The following is an 11,946-nucleotide window of genomic DNA, read 5'->3' on the forward strand; positions in this document are numbered from 1 at the left end:
AGTCACTTCCACACAATCATATTCATTTTTCCACTTTTCCGAGGGTTCCTTTTTTTTTTACTGCAGATGTCTCTTGCATTAGGTTCATAGGTTGCTCCTTTCTTGATGATGCTACAAATGCTACCCCTCACTCAAAATTTGTATTATTAATGGTTAACTCTATTGGCCTCTTTCTCTGGTATAGGGCGTGCTTTCCGTGTACGTTCTTGGTCTCTACATTTTTTTATTTGATTTGAAATACAAGTTAGTTCTTCAATTGAATTAAAGATTGTAAGCTTTTGTGATGGACAGAAACCAACGCTATTTTTCCCTAACAAACTTTTTCAACATGTCTTGTCTATGTTTCCCACAGGCGCATCCTTTGTCGACTTTGACGAGAACAAGCGCACGCGGACGGCCTACACGCGGGGCCAGCTCTTAGAACTGGAGAAGGAGTTCCACTTTAACAAGTACATCTCACGGCCTCGCCGGATCGAGCTGGCGGCTATGCTCAACCTGACGGAGCGCCACATCAAGATCTGGTTCCAGAACCGCCGCATGAAGTGGAAGAAAGAGGAGGCAAAGCGCCGGCCCTCGGGCGGCAAAGCCGAAAAGGAAGACGGCGACGAGATCAAGCCGGACTCCAAGTCCAATGGGGACTCGTCCCTCGGGACAAGGAGGAACTGTCCTCGGAGAAGAGTCCTCTTTCACCGTCCAGCGACCAGCTGCAGGCGTCCGTCAAGGTTGACCCCTTCTCTCCCTCCACGTCTCCCGGAGTCTCTCCATGACGGCGGCGCACCCAGGAGATCATCTCATCGTCAAGTCTTTCTGACAATGATTTCTCTGTAAAACTCTCCCACCCCTCCTTTTTGTCTCTTAGGATTTTAAAAGAAAAATCTAAACGACTGTGGAAGCGTTTATTTCTCTGTAAAACTCTCCCACCCCTCCTTTTGTCTCTTAGGACTTTAAAAAGAAAAATCTAAACGACTGTGGAAGCGTTTAAGATTGGATTGAGCTCTTACAACAGTCTGATGGATTGCGCTCTTCCGTCCAAGTATTGAGTGTAATGTTGTATGCAGCCAGTCTGACCAGTGATGATTGTGAATGAACAGCAGGAAAGCGCCGGAAATCACCAACAGACAAAAATTACAACTCGCGCCAGTTTTTGGATCTTCTTGTGGCTGTGGCTTTGAGTCTACATTCTATGTACATGTACGCGTTGACGTTACACTTGCACTGGGTACTCGACTAGCCACATCCTTAAGCCCAGAAAGTGACTGGTAGTTTTGCTGAGGTTTCTGGGACTCTATAGCGTTCAATCTTGATTCATTCAAATTCTACGCAAAAGCGTTTCCCCCAAATGACGATGTCGTCTGTTATCACCAAATTTTCTACACAAATGAAAATCCCGCCGATATCCCCACCAGAAACTTGTGTATACCAGTCTTTTCAAATGTTTAAATAAATGTTCGATGTTGTTTATAACAATGGAGTCTGACAAAACACACTGTATTGCTTGGTTGTATGAAAGCATGAAGTGCCTGGTTTAAGCAAAAACACATGGTGGCTTTTGTTTTTCAAACCTGACAAGAATGTCTGTGGAAGTTGTTGAACTGCCCTGACCACAGAGAAAGAATGTAGTAGTGTGCTGACCAATGAGAGCTTATATACTTCGACCAGGCTGGCACATTGATAGCCCAGCCATCCAAGTTAACAACCTCCGATGGTTATATCCTCTGCTTCACTCTCGCTCGTTCTTCTAAAGCGAGAGCATGACTCGCCAGGCTGTCACAATTCCTACCAATATAGACCTGGCCTGCTCAACTCCGTCCAGCCCTCCTCGTTCTTCCCTTGGTTCCGTCCCTTCCTTTCCTCCCTCGTCTGTGAGCCTCCGTCAAGACTGTTCAACAGCTGTTACTATAGGTCTAAATGCAGCATGGTGCTGAATTAACACCGCATATTTTACGGTGCGTTAGTTCCTTGAGAGAGTGACATTTAGCATTCTGTCCTTCAAGCGGAGCATTTCAGAGGAGTGTGTATTCCATCGTAAAACCCAACATACGGGACAAGAAAGAAATTCTCACGACAGCGCCATCCATTACCGGGTCTGAAGTCCCGCAAGTCATTCCACGAATTTCAGACATTTTTGTCCAAGAGAGATTTTGGGGTACAGTGTGTTCAACCTTGGTTCCCTCCTCCCAATTGTGTAGAAACCGCTCTTTTTATGAAGCTACTCCTTGACGTTGTGACTTTCCATTGGCCGAATTCTAACATGAACTAATCGGTTACTTTTCACGACCGTTTATTCAATCGCAGTATTAATATAGTTCATGTGTTGCTTTCGTGCTTGGTTTCAGTTCCCATTTAGCAGTGCTCTTCGAATGTGTTGCATTGAGTCTGTTTTCCCCCACATTTTTTTTTAACCACTGCTCTTTGATGTCTGCGCAAAGTTATCAACCAAAGCAGATCACTCAGACATGTTGACGTTAAGCGTTACCGAAAAGCATTAATCATTTTGCGCTTCCAAACAAATTTATATCCCTGCCAAAAGAGAAAACGAATTTATAACTCGCAGCAGCTCGTGAATCATCACAACTTTTAAATACTCAACAAAATTACAAATGAGCAGCGTTGACGGGGTCTGCAGTTAATACACATGCAGAGTATAAAGTTTTTTATTGCTGGAAACGAAAACCTGGTGGATTCTAGTCACGTGCCACGTCACGTGTTCCTGTTCTTGTCCGGATGGGATTTTTTAGGGGGAGCAATAGTTACTGATGCCCAAATCATGTTTTGTTTTTATTGTTGCCTACGAAAATTTAGTCAAGCGCCCAGTTTGTCCTACCATTAGTCTTGTGTAGCTGGGGTGTTTACGGGGAGCAATTGCTGCCTAAATCACTATTTTTGCTCATCACCGATTTGTTGGTGCACTTCCATCGATAGTGGAAATGTGGGGGTGGACCAAGTTTCTTGGCGGCGGAGAGTTGGGGCTGGAGGGCTGTACGCTCATTTAAGAGCTTTGTTAAGTAGTGCGAGACTGCATGGGGTTCGTCAATAGGAAGGTTAAGGGAAATTGTATTGGACGGGTAAAAAATTAAACATCTCCCCGGCCTCTTGTTTAGGAGAATCTAGTGTTTGACATCTGAATTATAAAGATTTGTACTTATGGTGGAACGTACAATCTTAATTTGAAAAAACTTCTCTCTTCTACGTGCCAAATGTTTTCCTTTTACGTCATTAAATTAACAATCAGTAGATTTTGTTTTATTCGTTGTTTTTTCACTCCACTACTCGATTTTGAAGTTTATTAAGTTTTGTATATGAACTGGTCTGATTGGGTTATTTTTTTAACCCATGACGCCATTGCTTATACAAACTGAACATCACCGATTCAGCATTATTGTAGTGACAAAGTCGTATTTGTATTATATCAGTTATTTTTGGTATAATGTCACAATTTGGGTTAACTTAAGAAAATAATTCTTATGTGTCTTATGCTTGTGTACATAACCTGATACATATACACATCTAAATTTCATTCCGGTCATCGGGCACTTTGCCTGAGGTATTGTCCTGTATAAGATTTGATTAAGAATTTACCAAAGATTAATTGTGTAGAATAAAAGATGAATATAGTGCAAGTCGGACAACGTTGGTCAGCATCGAGCCTGTTCATTGCAGCCGTTGTCGGTTGAGGCTCTGCCAATTGTGGCTGTCTTTCTTTCGTGGCCTCTTTATTCGTCTTTTTGATCAATGACATCACTGTTATTACACAGTCATAGATTTTCCGTCTGTTACATTTCACAGTTCACTCCAGATACTCCTTGTTCACATGATAAAAACAATTACATAATAAACAAAATCAATCAGTCCTTTAAAAAAAGTTACGGCGGAGGACAAAGAATTTTTCGGACTTCCCAACAACCAAAATAGCACTCAAGAATGAAGAACAATTTGTAAAGGCCTTAAATATGCAGTTCTGGTTCGACGGGAATGTAATACACATTGCGGACGTGCCTCTATATCATGAACTTTGTCCCTTGTAAATGTTTATATGGTGTCAGCCCCCCCCCCGCTTTTATGGTCGGGTAAGCCCCCTCCCCAACACATACACACATTTCCCTATCCCCCCAATGTCCAGCACAAATTTACGCCACTGGCTTGTTGCATTGAAGACATTCCGCCTATAACATCATTCCCAACACTTACGTCTTTGAACCTTTGACAGAATTGCACATTCCCCAGTTATTCATCATCCACTCAAATCAGGTATTACTCCAAGATGAGTGCTTGGGACCGCAAACAAATTTAGAACCTTAAGAAAAGTAGTTAAACAAATCATTCTGGGTACAAAGAAAGTAATGATCAACAAAGTATTTTGTACACGGCGACTCTTTTTAGGCACGTGATTAGGGTATCAGTCCGTTGGGTTAGAAGTAAAACCTCTCATACCCCACTGCCTCTCATCAAGCCACGCCCATACCACCTGATATTATGACCAGGTCAGGAAACGCTAGAAAGAAGACAAGATGATTAAAAAATGCCAAATGGAGGGAACACAGAATTCTTTATCTAATTGGACTCCTTACTGTACACTGTAGAACACTCTGGCTAAAACATGATAACAAATTTGTTTACTTTTCACAGTATTAACGTTGAGTGTTTTTCCATTAAGAAGCAGCATTGTTTCTTAATGATTCAACGGGACCATCACTTAGTGGACTCCAACTGGCCATGATGATTGTCGTGTAGAAGTGTTCAGACAAGCAATGTTGATAAAGGAAGTAATTAGTATTGTCGACAAAATGTCCCACCTCCTCGTGATCAAGTGCATGTGTTAGGGCTGCCCCGAAAATTAGAAATTTCCCACCTCGAATGACAAAATATAACAATAATTTATCGGTAATTTCTTGCTCAATATTGCACTTTTATACATTGCAATTATACTTTAATATAAAGCTTTACTTTAGCTATTAAAACAGCCCAAAATTTCCAGAATTTCAATCTATTTTCGGTAATTTCATTATGACTACTCTCTAAAGGCAAAAGAGTGAAAACCTCATTCTCAAATAGAGAGTCCCTTATAAATCCACTCCAAAAGAGTGAAAACCCCTCCAAAAGAGTGCATATCACTCAAAAAGAGGAGCCATATTAAGGACTACTCTTTTTGGAGTTGTCCTTTATGTGGCTCGTTAGCAGAACGGAAATTTCACTCGTTTAGAGTGGTTTTCACTCTTTTAGAGTGTTTTTTTTAACTCTTTTTAGAGGGATTTTCCCTTTTGGGGTGGTTTTTACAGGACTCACTCTTTTTAAGAGTGAGTGACTACACCCTCTTGCCTTTAGAGAGTATGAGCATTATTTCCATGGAGTTCTAGAAAGTCTGCCATATTTGTGTTCAGTTTTGATGGCGGCTCACCTTTGTCAGTGTCCTCAGCAGTAGCTTGTTTTTGACGACCACACCCTTAATCCTTGGCATTGAAATACTTTGTGCTAACGCAAGCCGTGGCAGCGAGTGGCATTTGCCGTCTGTTATGGCTGCGAATGTCCTTCCTAACACGGCAATGGCAAAACTGCAGAATCCGCAAAGAGCCAGCATGAATGTCCTGTTCGGAACCCGTTGTTTGAATGCAGCCTAGTGGTGGCGCTCTTTTCCAAAATCAGTTAAATTCACGCAATGATTGTACGAGACGGTCTTCATTATCTTTTTTTTTCTTTCGAGTTTATATATATATATGTACACGAAAGATCTCTCTTCTTTGTGTAGATATTGTACATTATTAAAAAAACCGAAAGATGTCAGAATGTGTACATTCACTGTGTGTCGTGGTGATCATATGAAGTGCGTTTCTCCGTCACTGCACTTTATCATTCCGCTTACGGGATGATGCTAAGACGTAATCCTCTAAAACACAGATAACAGCTTGTTAATGCGTCTGGAAACACAATTACTGGGATGGGCCCCGGGAACTATGTACACTTAAACCAAGCAGGGGATGCTGTCTGTCTGGCTGTCCCACTCCAACCCGTCCGACTTCATTCTCCTCTCCCTGGAGTTTAGACAATGCCTCGTCAGTGTTTAATTTCCGATGGTGGATGTATCAAAGCGTCATTTTGCTGGAGTGCCCAAATTAATTGGCAGAGCCCACGATCTGGCACTGTCTGCGAATCGCGATTGGCGTCACGTACCTACACTCCACGCATAGACGCCAAACTCAAGATCGCACAATTTAGGCAACTTATATTCTGTTCTTGTGAGGGTGGATGGGTTGGAAATAAAAACTAAACAACACGGCCGCCAGGGTGTCACCATTCTCCCAACTCGACATGTAAATTTGGGGACGGGTTGGTTTTCATAGACTTACAACTTTGTAAGTTGGTGGGAAAACAGTGATTTGAGAGAAGTTTTGTATTCGCTTACCTGAAGCACCTGCTCCGCGGGGCACCGCGGGGTGAGGCTACCGATGCCGTGAGGGTTTAGCGTCGGCCTACGGACACGGTCGACCGGTCCTCCAAAGTCAAATGAAAAAGAGGAAAGAAAGAAGAAAGAGAAAAAACCTTTCCTAACATTCATACATTTGGAGCCATGATAGAATACGTTGTCTCATTAAGGAGAGAAACTCATCATTGTCTGTCTATTAAAACTTCTAGGATGCCTTAGTGCTGCATAATTTTATGTATATCCAGTGAGGGAAGGTACAAAACGACAGCGAGCCGGCAATAGTGACATGTTTGATTAAGTTTTGTCAGAAATCCAGGAACGGGAACTGCTTAGACAGCGTCTCACATCAGAACCGATTCCTAATCAATACGGGCGTTGCACAATGGTGCACCTCCAAGCATTTGCAACGCATTGGCCAATCACAACGTGCGAAATCCGTCGACCCTTTCCAAACGCGCATTGGGTCGACAGATTTTGCGCGTTAAGATTGGCCAGTGCCTTTCAAACTCTTGGAGGCGCACTATGGTGAAAAGCCCGTATTCACATATTTCACACTGACTCATAATCAATGATCTTAACTGTACATGCTCATCCATTTTGCTGCGATAATCCACCCGTGCCGCCGCCCAAATGCTGCCTGCCAGTTGCCGTTTATACCGACAGAAGGTTTCGAAACGGTTGGCATTATAGTTATGTTTTAGCAATTTTAGCTCCTGATCCCTCTCCCTTCCCAGTCTCTCATAGAGGACATGCGGAGAATTAGACATTAATGAATGACAACATATCGGTTTGGATGCATAGCAGTATTTGTCATTATGGAAATTCCCTTAACATGTGAACACAATCAACCGCGTCCCTTTGTGAGATGATACCCCCTCTGTGTGCTCGCTTTCAGCCGGGAAGGCGCAATCAGACGTGTGAGATGCGGTCCTTTATTGCCGAATTCGTCTGAATTTATGTACAACCTTGTGTATTCGTAATCATTGAGCCTCATAATGGTTAGATTTTATATAATATGTGTTTCGGGCTGAACGCGCGCACGTGTTGCATTTTAGCCTCCCATTTGTAAAGGGCATAAGAAGGCTTCCGCCTCACAACCAAAACCCTCGCAAGTCATGCTCACATAGGAGCCCTCTCTGCGCGCGCCCGTGTCCCTAATTTTAGCATCAGACGCGCTACAAAATATGGCGGACATTGCAGCCCACGCTAACATGAAAATGGCCCACTCATTGGCAGAGCTCGTCCGCGGGAACCTTTCACGTCCAAGTTGGTATTAAAAGGAGAGGCATCCCCACTTCATTTAGAATGAAGTCGCTGTTGGATTATTGCAATCTCAAATCTTTACCTTTCCAATCGCTTGTATTGGGAAAGAAGTCTCAAAATGTTGAGAATCAACAATTTTTCACATACAATACGTGCGATTCATAAAAGTGCGCCTTCAAGAGTTTGCAACGCGCATTGGGTCGACAGATTTCGCGCATCGTGAATGGCCAACGCATTGCAAACTCTTAGAGGCGCACTATTGTGAATCGTCCGTATTCGGTTTCTGATCGGTGGAAACAATTTGTGGCTAGAGCCAGTAGGGAAACAGTTAACCACAGAGTCATTTTTGCACCATGCACGAACTGTTGTCATCATTTTTGTCATTGTGAAACGAATTTTAAGAAATACAATACGCAAGTTCATTTTTGTTCCTGAGAGAGAGTCAAATGAAAAAGAGAAAGAGAGAGAGAGAGAGAGAGAGAGAGAGAGAGAGAGAGAGAGAGAGAGAGAGAGAGAGAGAGAGAGAGAGAGAGAGGGGGGGGGGGGGGGGTGAGAAAGGTTTCGAAAAGACCGGCAGATTTGGGGGCGTGTCCCGCTGAGCAGGATTAATTAAAAGCAGTAATGAGCGTACAACCCGGGCCGAGCGGAGAAACTTATTCATTCTTCCGTCGTGGACACCACATCCTCCATAAATCACTCACCAAAACGACGCCATTGATTTACTGCTGCACCAGCCATGGCTGCATATGGGTTCCCGGCCATCGGGCGGTGAACGCCGCCCCGTAATCTCGAGCCAGCCTGAACCAAATTGGCGTGCGCGCTCCCTACTTCAACATTCTGGAAATGACCGCATAAATGCTTGAAAAATTATAATAAATCAATCATATTAAAAAGGGGGACTGCTAAGGAAATAAAACCATAAAACGCGGCTTGGACTTGTGTGATGAAAAAATATCGAAGCCGAAATTAATTAAGCATTTTAGGCCTACATTTCCACAACACCGCCATCAAAACAGCATTTCGGCGATAATGAAAAAAAAGGCTAAAGATGTTATTTTGGGGAGTCGTTATAACGAGGCCTCCCATAGTCTAGAGTGCATCTAGTTGAACTTTGTCTCCGCCTGGCAAACCTCGTCACCGCAAAATATTGTTTCAATATTTCTCTTTCCGTTCGACCCGTGAGGGGTATACTCCAAGCGGTAGGGCTTTGATCCTTCGCCGCGCCGAGTTGGCTTTGAAGTGTGCCGGCCGGCATCGGGTACAGGCCCTTCCGTATACTGGTCTGTCGAACTGCTGCAGTGATACGGCTGCCGTGTTATGCTGCATAGAGTGTGTATGTGTGTGCGGTCAGCTCAGTGCCCGTATTACTAGCGCTGTGTCAAGCACAGAAAGATCGAAACAATTTTGCTTTGCGAGCTGGCGGCGAGCGGTTGCCGAAAACGCTCGATATCATCTCCCTCTAGGAATTCCCTAATACTGCAAAAAATATTATACACCTGTGGCGATTTCAAGCCCCCCCCCCGAAAAAACGAGGATATGAAACTCTTTGACAGCATTGTATGGAACTGCACGTATATGCCAAATATCGTCAGCTCGCAGGCAAAATAATACTGACAGTATCAATTTTTGCACCAATGGACTTAAAAATCATTCCCTGTTCATTCTAACATCCCCAGTCAGAGTTAATAGACTGCCATCAATACCGTGAAGTTTCAGCAAATGCAATGTTTCTCATGTTCATCACGAACCTGGATAGCAATGGTATTATCACATAATCGCCCTGCGAATGGAGCCATACTCCATGCAAAGTACCAACGAAACAAACCTGTGGTTTAACTTGTACTTTAACATATTAAACGTCATATGAGCCAAGGAAAATTACTACTTTCACGTCTATGTTTAACTTCTCGTGGTCTCGTGTATACTGTTCCAGTTTTCCCGGACTTTGTTACATTTGGCAGTGTGATTCATGCGAGTAGTGAGTTGTGGTTTCACTTCAGTTTAGCTCGTTTCGATTCTTTTCTCACTGGATTTATTTTGTACATAGACCTTGCTCATATTACCCATTCTGCGGGTAGACAAAGTTCGCAGGAGTGCACCCATCCTTGGTTGGTTGCAGTCTTGGCCACATAAATGCACATTTCCCCCACGTACTTTTAAAAGGGGGCATATTTTCATCAGAGTTAGTGTTTCGATGACTACGTGAGATTTTTTAACCTCGCGAATCATTCCCGCTTTTGAACTGACGGCCAGCCATATGCCACCAGCCACTTTTAGGCGCAAACAAGAATATGCTGGAAAAAGAGATGTCGGTTTAAATCAATGCAGCCAGGTAAGACAGTTCAGGCGCTTGGTGGCGCTGTTAAACGAAGAAACAGCCCATACAAAATCCGTGTAAACACTCAAACTAATTTCGGCATGCCGGGCAAAAAGTGAGCTCTCAAGCGATACGTGTATATAGTCACAGCAACTGTGACACAACTTAAAATACCTGAAGAGCATGAAAGACCATGTGACAGATACGGTGGTCCGAGAACTTCTAAACTATGAATGTAGCTTTCATGTAGTATTCCGCACAAAGAAACAGTCAGGAACCACACAGGTCTACACAAAGTTTATACAAAGGAAGACCAAACCAAACAAAGGTCTAAATATGTTTTCATCGTGCATGTTGCACAAAAAATTCACATGCTGAACAGATTGAGAAAATAATGTGTTCAACCTGAATTAATCATAAAATATAATTTGCTAACTGTCAGATATCTGAATGGATTTTTTCTTTGGCGCTCCTCCTTCCCAAGTGCCAATGCACAGGGGTGTTTTAGCACTATGCATCAGCACAATCAACAAAATGACGCACAATGTATAAAGGTCGTTCATCCATCCACCAACCAAAAACTTGAGTAGGTGACAAAGAGTCTTGAGGCGTGCATGCCATGTTTGCCAAACAATCTTGAGGCTTCTGCAGCTTCAGAAATTGAAAGAGTATTGAAAAAATGAAAGCAATGGTGGAAGAACCGAGTGTCAAATGCAGCACTTACTTCATGGTACCGTATTTAAGAAGGCTTTGCGGCATTCTTTTAATCTTGTTCAACGGACACTTTATCCTGTCAGCATCCCCCATTCATTTACACTACTAATGCAAAGAAGAAGCCCGCCAAAAATAAGGCAAAGAAAAAACAAAGTGGAGAAGATCTCAAGGCACGTCCGACGGTGAAAACAAAAACGTCGCGTTGGAACAAACGGCTATTTCGACACCAAACAAAACGACCAATTAATCAACACATTTCGTTTCTGTAATTTTCAAAACCAATAGTGTTTGGCGGTGCGGAGTGCTTATCACCTCTCTCTCGGGCGAAAAGTGGTCGTCCTCTCACATCGAGGGAAAAAAAAAAGAGAGAAAACCCTCAGCGGATAAATTGGCTTGCTCCTGCGAGGCTGGAGTTTGCGGAGGGCAATGGTTCGGTAAAATTCCGTCTCATTTATCTTGGTGATCGTGAGCTGGTTCCAATGCGGGCGCACAGAGCCGGGGTTTTTGCAAGCGCAAGCCCAGGCCGCGGGCGAGCGAGGCGCGACGCGGCCCGGACCGCAGGGCGCGCGGGGATGAGGTCGCTGGTGCGTGCATCGCTCCGTGATTGCGTTTCGGTGCCCTGACGCCCGGGCTATGCTTTCGCAGCTCCGCTGGACTGTGATTTATAGTTTTAAGATTGGCACAATACTAGATTCTTCCCTGAGCTCGTTGTTGACCGATTGCAGCACCGTCATACACGAAGGGGAAGGGTGCAGAAGAGAAGAGCGAAATGAACTCAATCTTGCAAGGGGACGCATGATCATGTATACATTATCCCTAGTCCCTTTCGTCAGATGATATCTTAAAAGGACATAACACTGAAACTAAATTTGCTATTGATTTGAAACCATTTGCATCAGTGATATTTTTCAGCGCTCGCCTCTCTTGTAATGGGCTAGTGAAATTTGTAAAAGTGGCGTCTGCAGGGCGCCACCACTGTCAAATTTTGACACTGCGTGTGGCCAGGTCTCGCTGTCCAACTTTTTCCCGCCAATCATCAACGCGAATTGCGTACCGTCTGCGACCAACTCCAGTTATGGTTGAAACTAAATGTGCGGAGGATTTGAAAATTCAGTGTTGATTCAACAGGGGCCATCGATACGTTATAAATGAAAAACATTAATCGTGAGAACATCAACCACGACATACGGTCTTGTAAAAAAGCCCCATTTATTTTAGAAGGAAAGCAGTTAGA

At 43.6% G+C, this 11,946-nt stretch overlaps 1 pseudogene across 1 annotated transcript in view; it reads left to right on the top strand.

The window, feature by feature from the left end:
- Nucleotides 1–854, top strand: part of LOC110988620 (uncharacterized) — a 32,492-nt pseudogene extending 31,638 nt beyond the window's left edge. The window contains exon 3 of the transcript XR_015424403.1: nt 353–854. The product of XR_015424403.1 is annotated as an uncharacterized LOC110988620 (transcript). The remainder of the gene's footprint in view (nt 1–352) is intronic.
- The last annotated feature ends 11,092 nt before the right edge of the window (nt 855–11,946 follow it).

The sequence above is a fragment of the Acanthaster planci genome, linkage group LG02, assembly GCF_054643075.1.
Source record: "Acanthaster planci isolate LZ-2023a linkage group LG02, COTS_SCS, whole genome shotgun sequence".
Taxonomy (NCBI): domain Eukaryota; kingdom Metazoa; phylum Echinodermata; class Asteroidea; order Valvatida; family Acanthasteridae; genus Acanthaster; species Acanthaster planci.